The following is an 11248-nucleotide window of genomic DNA, read 5'->3' on the forward strand; positions in this document are numbered from 1 at the left end:
AATGGTTCATGCAGGAATATATGTAAGAGACACAAAAATCCAAAATAGGTAATTGTTATGTTAGTATTTCTCTTTACTGAGGGGGAGCAGACAAAAGAATGTTAGAAAAAGCTTCATAAAGCGGATTATATAGAATGTGCTTTAAAAGAGTTTGGGGCCGGGCGCGGTGGCTCAAGCCTGTAATCCCAGCACTTTGGGAGGCCGAGACGGGTGGATCACGAGGTCAGGAGATCGAGACTATCCTGGCTAACATGGTGAAACCCCGTCTCTACTAAAAAATACAAAAAACTAGCCGGGCGAGGTGGCGGGCGCCTGTAGTCCCAGCTACTCAGGAGGCTGAGGCAGGAGAATGGCGTGAACCCGGGAGGCGGAGCTTGCAGTGAGCTGAGATCCGGCCACTGCACTCCAGCCTGGGTGACAGAGCAAGACTCCGTCTCAAAAAAAAAAAAAAAAAAAAAAAAAAAAAAAGAGTTTGGTATTTTACTGAGTGGGAAAGAGCAGTACGGGGAGTTATTGTTCAAGGGTTAAAGCTATGCAAAATGGGTCAATTACAGAGATAGGCTCTAAAACATAGTACCTATAGTTATTACTGAGGTATTTTGTATTTAACAATTTGTTAAGAAGGTCGATCTTAGGGATTCTGACAACAACAACAACAACAACAACAACAACAATAAAGGGATGTAGGAAACATTTGGAGGTGATGGGTATATTATTACCTGGATATTCATTGTGGTAACAAGAGTAATATATATGTGCAAATTTGCCAAACTATATCCATTAATTACATACTGTTTTTGTATAACAATTTTACTTCAGTTCCTACTATATTGCCTGGCAAACAATACTTTATACTTAAAGTAAGAGCAATGATTATTGCATGTGCATGTTGAAAATAATAAAGAAAGCAGGTGACAATAAGACATCCTGAGTCTTTTGGAAATAATAGCATTCACCTGCTTTCTCATCCATTGAGATATCACCACATTTAGGTACTTGTGTGTCCCCGGAAGTTTCTTGTGGAAGATTTAGTTATTCTCTTTTCGTTAGGCTCTACCAACCAAGAACAAATCACTCAGACTCAGACAGCATCATAAAAAGGCTCAGACCTACCATGTCCAGAGACTCCAGGCTCAACCCACATTGATGCTGGCCCTTCAGCCATGAGACTCCATTTGCTTCTTCTTATTCTCCTTCTTTTTTCAATTCTTTTATCCCCAGGTAAGTTGGTAGCTGATTACTATAAGGTTCTGCAGATTAGAAGGCTATATCCCTGGCCAAACAAGATCCTAGAATCAGTTCTGTGGGTTCAAGAACCTAATATTTACAGATTCACTAAGATTATAATAGGGAAAAATAGAAAAGAGACTCATTTAGCAGTAGCTCCTGTTGATAAGATTCCATCCATGTTTTTTGATCTAGTGAGTGGATATAATAATGGATGCTGCTGAAATTCAATCCTGTCAGATCAAACTGCCTACATATCAATTTCCATGCCCCACCAAGGCATCTCAAGATACAAAGTAAGGATACAACAGAACGTGACCTCAATGAGATGCCTTTGTGGGACCTGGAAATTTATATGCAGGCAGTTAGATCTGACAGGATTGAATTTCAGCAGCATTTATTATTATATTTGCTCACTAGGTCAAAAGAGATGTTTGGAATTCTATCAATAGGAGCTACTGCTAAATGAGTGTTGACAAATCTGAAAGTTTTATTCAAAGAGACAAACAGAAAAATTATAATCCTAGAATAAGTGAAAATTATATGAGAGACTTTTCAAAATAAATTCTATTTTACGTGGCTATGAATAACAAATGATTTGCAAAGTGAAACTTAGGACTAGAAAGGAGAGTTAAAGGAACTTCAGACAAGTGAATTAATAATAAGTAAAGACACCAAGAAGTGCCGCTCGTGGTATATTACAGGTAACCACACAGAAATGGGTAACATCACTTTCAATACTAAACCGGCTAAAATTTAATGGTCTAAGCATGCATTTTGAGGGCTTTTGGAAAAAAACAGCATAATAAACCTAAAGAAGATAAAAGGAAAGTTATAAATACAAAATATAAATTAATGAAACAAATGAGAAAAAAACTAACATTTTAAAAAACGCTTTTCATAAAGTCTAATATACTTTATAATAACCTGGCAACACTGGACAAATGAGAACATGCTTAAAATAACTATTGCAGGAATGAAAGGTTAATGTCAAAACATGTTTCAGAGATTCAAATAATTTTTTAAAAAATATATTTTTGTATTATATTCCCTCTTTGCTGTGTACTGGGGGATTTTCCTGTGGCAGTTCACTACATCATGTGTCATCAATTGTGACTGTGTCATCAATTTTTATGCTAGTAAATTATTACCATCAGCATACAAATATGCTGTTAAGCATGTCCTTGCTTTTCTTCTGATGCCAGCTGTCAATCTATTTTTTGCTCTAGTTTTCAGCAAAACATCTTAAAAGAGTTGTCCATACTCTCTGTCTTCAATTCCTCTCCTCTCATTGTCTCTTAAATATATCACAGTTGGGCTCTCTCCCCTTTTTTCGATCATGTTATTGACACCACTTTTGTCAAAGTTACCAATAATCTCCATATTGCTAGATCCAATGATCATTTTTTACTACAACTTTAATTGGCCTATTAGCAGCATTTGACACAAATAATCACTTCCTTCTTCATAGTATACTTTCTTCACTTGGCTTCCAGGACAGCACATTCACTTGATTCTCAGCCTATCTCACTGGAGCTACCACTTCGGCTTCCTTTGTTTCTTCCTCATCTTTTCCCGTCACACTTCCTATTGGAGAGCTCCAGAGCTCAGTTCCTGATCCTCTTCTCTTCTCCCTCACCACACACTCTGGAGGGGCTCAGCAAGTCTCATCCTCTTAAATTCTCCTTTTGGACCTCCTTTTGAACTGCAGGCTTATAATAAATTATCCAACTGCATAACTGGTATATCTACTTGGACACTGAATTTCAAAAGTCATAGATATCCAAAATTGAACTCATGATTTTCCCTCATAAACCACTACATACAGATTTTCTCTTCTTGCAGAATGCCATGGTCAGCACTGGAGCCTCTCTTAGCTCTCCTGTACACTTTCATCCTCAGCAAGCCTCTATCTCTGCACCTCAAGAATCTCTCAGGGCTCCCATCCCTTGCCCAGCCTTGGACAGTAGCTGCCTCACACTCAGTGAAAGACCAGAGAATCTGCTTCTCTCATCTACCTGCCCTGCCCTGTCTTCAGACATCAGGCCCCTCTGCTTATGCACCTGTGAGAAAAGAGAGTGAAGGGGGCATTGTCTCAGCTCCCCCACCCACTCCCCAGTAACAGAGGATTTTACCCGATTCTCACAGTAAGACCTTTACCTTGCTCTCACCTCAAACTGCAGCAGTTCCTACATGCCTGTCCCTCAAAAGGGTCTCAGGTAGTTCTGCTCTCCATCCGATCTTACCTAGGAGCACACAAGATAGGTCATGAAAAAACCATTAGTGGGGTAGGGTGCTGTGGCTCACGCTTGTAATCCCAGCACTTTGGGAGGCCGAGGTGGGCAGATCACGAGGTCAGTGGCTAACACGGTGAAACTCCGTCTCTACTAAATACAAAAAACGAGCCGGGCACGGTGGCATGCGCCCGTAGTCCCAGCTACTTGGGAGGCTGAGTCAGGAGAATCGCTTGAACCCTGGAGGCGGAGGTTGCAGTGAGACAAGATCGCGCCATTGCAATCCAGCCTGGGCGACAGAGTGAGACTCCAAAGAAAGAAAGAGAGAGAGAGAGAGAGAGAGAGAGAGAGAGAGAGAGAGACAGAGAGAGAGACAGAGAGACAGAGAAAGGAAGAGAGGGAGGGAGGGAAGGAGGGAGGGAGGAAGGAAGGAAGGAAGGAAGGAAGGAAGGAAGGAAGGAAGGAAGGAAGGAAGGAGAAGGAGAAAGAAAGAAAGAAAGAAAGAAAGAAAGAAAGAAAGAAAGAAAGAAGCATTAGTGAGGGAAAGTGAGTGAGAGTGAGTGTGTTTGGGCCCCTACTGATGATGCTAAACTATCACAAGCCCACACTCAGCCTTTCAACATTTGCTGGAGATTCACTTCTTTCCTTGTTATCTCCATCAAGGGCAGCTTCTTCCTGCTTCTGCTGCTGCAACTCAGCTAGGCACAAAGCATCTGTGGATCCGTTCTTTTTTCAGCAGGGCTTCATCACTCTGAATTTAAAATAATTAGCTTTTTTTGAGACCTCAGTTCTGTGTTTCAAAATGAAATCTATGATCTATAGATTATCCAGCTTATTCTCTTTGTCAGGGCAAGAGCATTTTTCTACAACTGTCTAAATTCTAAACAAAAGTAAAAGTTCACTTCTTTTCAGAATCCCCACATGTCAGAAAGTGTTACTATTATCATCAGTTTAGTGATATTTATGGAATTCCAAGTCGACTCTAATATCAGCTTTTGGGTTAAGTTCTTTCTTTCTGATATGTAGCCTTTGAAATTTTATTTGCTGCAGATCTTTTGGTAGTGAACAATTTTAATTTTTATCTGTCAATTTCATATTGTTATTTTTGATCTTGAAAGACAGCATTACTGAGTACCCAATTCTATATTAAGTTATTTTCTCTCGACATTTGTTGATACTAGTTTACTCATTTTTAGTGAATGAGTGAACAAGTGAATCTCCAGCAAATGTTGAAAGGCTGAGTGTGGGCTTGTGATAGTTTAGCATCATCAGTAGGGGCCCAAACACACTCACTCTCACTCGCCCTCCCTCACTAATGCTTCTTTCTTTCTTTCTTTCTTTCTTTCTTTCTTTCTTTCTTTCTTTCTTTCTTTCTTTCTTTCTTTCTTTCTTTCTTCCTTTCATAATCAGATAAATATTATTTCATTATAAATTATCCTTTTTTCAATGTTTGTATGGTCTGGTGTTTGGTTTTAATGTTTTATAATTTAACTAAAGTGAGTTGATTTTTATATCATCTGTTAGAAATATATTCTTTGAATCAATGGGTTTATACCATTTCTTAATTTCTTTCTGAGAATCTCTTGAAATGGTGAATCCTTTTACACTTCTCTCCCCCCATATTTGAATTAAATAAATGTTAGACCTTCTGTTTCCATGCTACATTCTGGGTATATCATGTAAACATTTTTTTCTTCACTAGTTATCCTCTTACCTGTGTCTAATATATCATTAATAACCTGCATTATTTTTAAATTATTTTTTTGTTTCAGACCTGCCTTTTTTTTTTTTTTTTTTTTTTTTTTTTTTTTTTTTTTTTTTGGAGATGGATTCTCGCTCTGTTGCCCAGGCTGGAGTGCAGTGGTGTGATCTTGGCTCACTGCAACCTCCACCTCCCGGGTTCAAGAGATTCTTCTATCTCAGCCTCCTGAGTAGCTGGGACTACAGGCACCCGCCACCATGCTCGGCTAATTTTTATATATATATTTTTTAGTAGAGACAAGGTTTCACCATCTTGGGCATTCTGGTCTTGAACTCCTGACCTCGTGATCCACCCATCTTGGCCTCCCACAGTGCTAGGATTACAGGCATGAGCCACCATGCCCAGCCAGACCTGCCCATTTTTTCTATCATCTATATTGTTTTACTATTGTTTTTACATCTTTGTAATAGTAGATTGTTTCTTTAAACAATTGATACACACCTGCTTAATTATTTCTCCACATTGATGATTTCAATATATTTAGTTTTAAAGGGTCTACATATGCTATTCATTTCATTAACTTTTATTCACGGTGTCTTGCTTACCTGATCATTTTTAATACTGAACTCATTGTTAATCCTTAACCTGACATCATTTTATGGTCTGAAATGAGAATGCTATTATCCAGACTTCCTCTGAGAAGCTGACTCAATGCTTTAACTCAATATAGAAGTTTCAGCATTAACAAACTGGAATTTCTGATGGCCCAAGAGTCAGTAGTACCATCATTAGCATTACTGATCATAGCAGATCTTCCCAGAAGATCTGGGAAACCCTCACCCCCCTCCATCAGCTATCCAGTACAAAGTGCCCACTGCTCAAGCTCCAGTTCACAGACTATTTTTGTGTTTGAAAGAGGAGATATTTTAAGAACTTGCCTAACCATTTTCAGGGATAGAAATGTTTCAAAGAGATCCTCTACTATATATTTGTTCTATAGCAGCAGTCACTTGAGAGCAGCTAACTTGCAGTCATGGCCAAAAGCCTAAATCTTTCTTTCATTCTAGTCACACCTATTTTGTATCTTTTGGGGATATCTCAGATTCAGATGCATTCATAGTATTCTATGATTTGGGACACTACTACAGATTCTTCAAAATGTTACAACATTCCAATGGTATTTTGGGAGGTATAGAAGGAGAGGAAAAACAATGGGCTCAAGTCTCCTCTGACTTCTCTTCTTACAATATGTTTCATTGTTCAAAACTTTTAGAACTATATTAATACAGCATTGACAGTGGACATTCTTCTTTTCCTTCTGACTTTAATAGGATTGAAGGAATGTTTTGCTATGAAATTGCTATATGGGTTGTATTCAGACAAATTTTGACTTTGTAAAGGCAATATTCTCCTCATTATTTTTAAATGCTTACCAGGATTCACAGTATTATTTTCAGTTCTCCCTGTTTAAAGGCATATTTAAATAACTTGATGACTTGGATATATTATATATGTTACTCTGCTACAGAAACAGAAAAACCACCACCAAATTATATTCTAAGATACTTGGTACACCAATTGCACCATCTTTTTTTTTATCTAAGACATTCAATTCTTCCACAGGTCGGAGCACATGAATTAGCATCATTTACTACTTGTAGCTTTCACTACAGACTTTCAGACTTATGGTGCCTAAAAGAAATAGAATACTTCTAGCTGGGTTTAGAAGCTACAAATAAACAGAGGAAATATACACTATTTTGAAAGTACCACTTGAGTGTTATGCATGTATTTCAATATTATGTTGCTAATTTTAATTGTTCGAAGTTAAAGAGCTTAAACCTCCCCCTCATGCATTCCTGAATCACCCATTACTCCCACACATACATTGTTTGATACAGCATAAACCTAAGTAAATAAAGATGTGGCAAAATGAAAAAAATAAAATAACGTTATACCATTCTCATCTGTGAATGGCATCAGTAGACAGATGTGAATAAAAGTAATGTGATTATCATTTTAAAAATCATCTTTAATAGGATCCATTTACTATTAAATGAACATTTGCTTAATGAATAATAAATCTTTGACACAATGAAAACTATTAATGCAGAGTGAGACCAAAATGAAGGTAATAACTGATTTTTTCCTAACCCTTGCTTTAGTTGGTCTTTCCACTAGACTGTCACTTTATTTTAAGGATATTATAATAGCACAAAGCCATCAGCTTTACCATTAGAGAGATCTTCATTAAATTATCTTTGTTGTAATAAAGGTCATCTGGAGGAAATACTGGTCTGGATACAATAATAAATGTTAAGCTTTCTAATATTTTCCACTTTTAGACACAAATTGAAAGGATCATTTATAATGTCAAAAATATACTTTTTTCTAACTAATCTATCCTATGACTAAGACACTATTAGCAATTAAAGTAGGTAGAGCAAATCTAAATGTGGAGAGAAAAAGTAATTTCCACTTACGTTTGGACAGATGAAAGCACGGATAAATTGAAAGCCTGAAATATTAGCTTGGGGGAATGAAATCACTTGGGGGAGCAAGAGCAGGATACACCAGCCTTTAACTCTATACTTCCCCCAAGAAAAAATATATAGATAGCTAAGTACAAACCAAAATAGCACTGGGAGGGTTCAAGGGACCACTTAAGAAGCCACGGCAACACAGTGAAGCCAAAAAAAAAAAAAAGAAAAAAAAAGAGAGAGAGAGAGTGAAAGAAAAAAAAAATAGCCATATAGAAAAAAACAACTGCTGAAATCAGCATACCTGAGACTGCAGAAATATCTTTTTTGGCTAGGAACGAAAAAAAGCAGAAAGGGACTATCAGTATCAGCCACAAGGTGGAACCACCATGGCCCTCAGTAACCCACTCTGGCAGAAGACACTGGCATTTTTGCCCTGCGGTAAGCAACAGCCATTTCTGAGAGAAAACGCAGAGGAAAAGATGAAGATGTACCATCCCCTCCCACAGCTCTTTTCCCCCACTAAAAATACCGTGACTGTTGTGCCAAACCAGGATTGGAACTACTACCTTTCTTAATCTGCATGTGTCTCTGACATATGAGCAGCAACCATTTCAAAAGCTCCCACGTAAAAATGCTCATACTAAATTTATTCTCTTACTTAAGAGTGTTTATGGATTTACATTCCATTTGTGGACTATGTAGATCTCACTGGATCTTCTTTCCTGCAGTGAGAGGTGGTTTGGGTGCTGCTGAAGGTCATTGTCTCAATTTGTCTGGTGTTTGCAGAAGAGATGTCTGCAAAGTAGTAGAAGATCAAATTGGTGCCTGCTGAAGAAGGATGAAGTGCTGTAGAGCATGGTGGATTTTAGTGCCAATTCCAACACCACTTATCATGTCAGATTATCAAGAACCCCTTAAACCTAAGTTGAAATGAAACTGATGTAAAATAAAAATACATCAAAAGTGAAGTTCTTTGCATCTAAGAATATTGAAATATACATATTAAGTACTTCCATCTTGATCACCAGCTTGTATTTTCACTTATCAACATAAATGAATAAATACTAATTTCAAATATACCCAATACTATTTCTTTGTGAGTCATTAACAGATCTTAACAAAACCTTTAAAAATGAGAAAACTGTTATTTTTGTTTTCCAAGATGGTGGATTGAAGGCATTGTTAGCCTGCCTCTTGCACTTGGAAAGACAAAGTGGTGTGTAGAGATTCACACTGAACTTTCTTTCAAGAAGCAACACAGGAACTTAACAGGAAAATTGAAATAAGCCACAGACCATTTGAAAGAAGCAGCAGGATGCAGGTTACGCCATAAGCTAGGCAGAAAATTTTGGGTTTCGAGGGTGTGAGAGGGGGATAAACTGACTGTAAGATATACACTTCCATTGGGAAACCTATCAATCTAGGCCATAGGGGAAGGCCTTAATCCTACTCAGAGCTGGAGTTGATTTAGTGAAGGGTGATGAGTATGTGAGGAGTGGCATTGGGATTTGCTTTGAGTCTCCAGCACGTTCCCAGTTTCTGGCAGGATGGAGGGAAGCCATTTCCGATTCTACCTCAGAGAGGACCTCCCAGAAGTCTGCCAGCTAACTCAAATGGTGGTCACAGGTTGAGAGAACCTTCCAACTGAAATGTTTGATATAATCTTGTGAGGGGACAAACTCCCCAGGCCAGAACTGAGAGGTGAGTGGGACGTGTGATGCAGCAGCAAGCACAGGAGCTGGATGCCCCTGCTCTGCAGGTGGATCAGGAGGGATGTGGCCTGAAAGCTGCAGTTGCTGTCTCAATAGGAGAGGCTTATGGTATGGGTCAGTTTTGAGCTCTGAGTTCAGACTTCTTGAAACTTAGCTAGCTACTCCCAGTGGAACACTGTGGGTGTGAGACCTGCCTTGCCAAGCGTGTGGGAGCTGGATGGGGCTTACTGCCAAGCTGCTACTCCCCATTCTTCATATGGACTCTCCTTGTACAGAGGCAGAGGCAGCTTCACTTCTCTCTGGAAAATTACCCCAGTGGCCCAAGAACTGCCTTCCAATTCCCACTGGAGCCACTGCTTGTCCCACATGTAGAGAGCCAGAGCATCACTTTACCTGACCTAGTTCCCACCTGGTTTTGCTCAACCACCTACCCTGGTAGATTAACACAAATAACAGAAGAAACTTTTAGAAGCCCTTTGGCTCTACCCGTTCCCTGAGACACCAGAGTACCTCCCATGTGTAACATAAGGCAAGTCCAAATCTCACCACTACCACCACAGCTGCCAGTCTTTTTCAAGCACCACCTCCTGGCTGAAGGCCAACTGACACAGTCCATTGGAGCATCTTGAATTCAGAACATTCAATGTCATGGCAGGCCGGGGAGCCTCCTCTGCCCTAATTCGGCTCTCTATCACACATTCACACACACACACACACGTCACACACACACATCAACCTACTGGCAAACCGAGGTAAACACACACACACACACACACACACACACACACACCCCTGCTCGATTCAGGCCATTATCCCTGATGAACATCGATGCAAAAATTCTCAATAAAATACTGGCAAACCGAATCCAGCAGCACATCACAAAGCTTATCCACCATGATCAAGTGGGCTGTATCTTTGGGATGAAAGGCTGATTCAACATACACAAATCATTAAATGTTATTGATCACATAAACAGAACCAAAGGCAAACACCAGACAATTATTTTGATACATGCAAAAATGCCTCTGATAAAATTCAACATCCCTTCCTGTTAAAAACTCTCAATAAACTAGGTATTGACGGAACATACCTTAAAATAATCAGAGCTATTTCATACAGCCAATATCATAAAGAATAGGCAAAAGCTGGAAGCATTCCATTTGAAAACTGGTACAAGACAAGGAAGCCCTCTGTAACCACTTCTATTCAACATAGTATTGGAAGTTCTCGCCAGGGCAATCAGGCAATAGAAAGAAATAAAGGGTATTCAAATAGGAAGAGAGAAAGTCAACTTGCCTCTGTTTGCAGATGACATGACTTCATATTTAGAAAACCCCATCATCTCAACTGAAAAACTTCTTGAACTGATAAGCAACTTCACCAAGGTCTCAAGATACAAAATCATTGTGCAAAAATCACAAGCATTCCATTACACCAACAATACTCAAGCAGAGAGCCAAATCAAGAATGAACTCCCATTCACAATTGCTACAAAGAGAGTAAAATACCTAGGAATACAACTAGGAGTACAAGGGATGTGAAGGACCTCTTCAAGGAGAACTGCAAACCACTGCTCAAGGTAATAAGAGAGGACACAGATTTAATTGGAAAACATTCCATCCTCATGAATAGGAAGAATCAATATTGTGAAAATGGCCATACTGCCCAAACATTATAGATTCAATGCTATACCCATCAAAATACCGTTGACATTTTTCACAGAATTAGAAAGAACTATTTTAAATGTCATATGGAATCAAAGAATACCCTATATAGCCAAGACAATGATAAACAAAAATAACAAAGCTGGAGGCATTATGCTAACTTCAAACTGTACTAGAAGGCTACGGTACCAAAACAGCAGGCTACTGCTGCCAAAACAGACATATA

The 11248-nt window shown here is 38.9% G+C and overlaps 1 pseudogene; it reads left to right on the top strand.

Moving 5' to 3' along the window:
* Window positions 1-1163: 1163 nt before the first annotated feature.
* LOC144340069 (beta-defensin 109-like) lies at window positions 1164-8580 on the top strand (annotated as a pseudogene).
* Window positions 8581-11248: the final 2668 nt, after the last annotated feature.

The sequence above is a fragment of the Macaca mulatta genome, chromosome 3, assembly GCF_049350105.2.
Source record: "Macaca mulatta isolate MMU2019108-1 chromosome 3, T2T-MMU8v2.0, whole genome shotgun sequence".
Taxonomy (NCBI): domain Eukaryota; kingdom Metazoa; phylum Chordata; class Mammalia; order Primates; family Cercopithecidae; genus Macaca; species Macaca mulatta.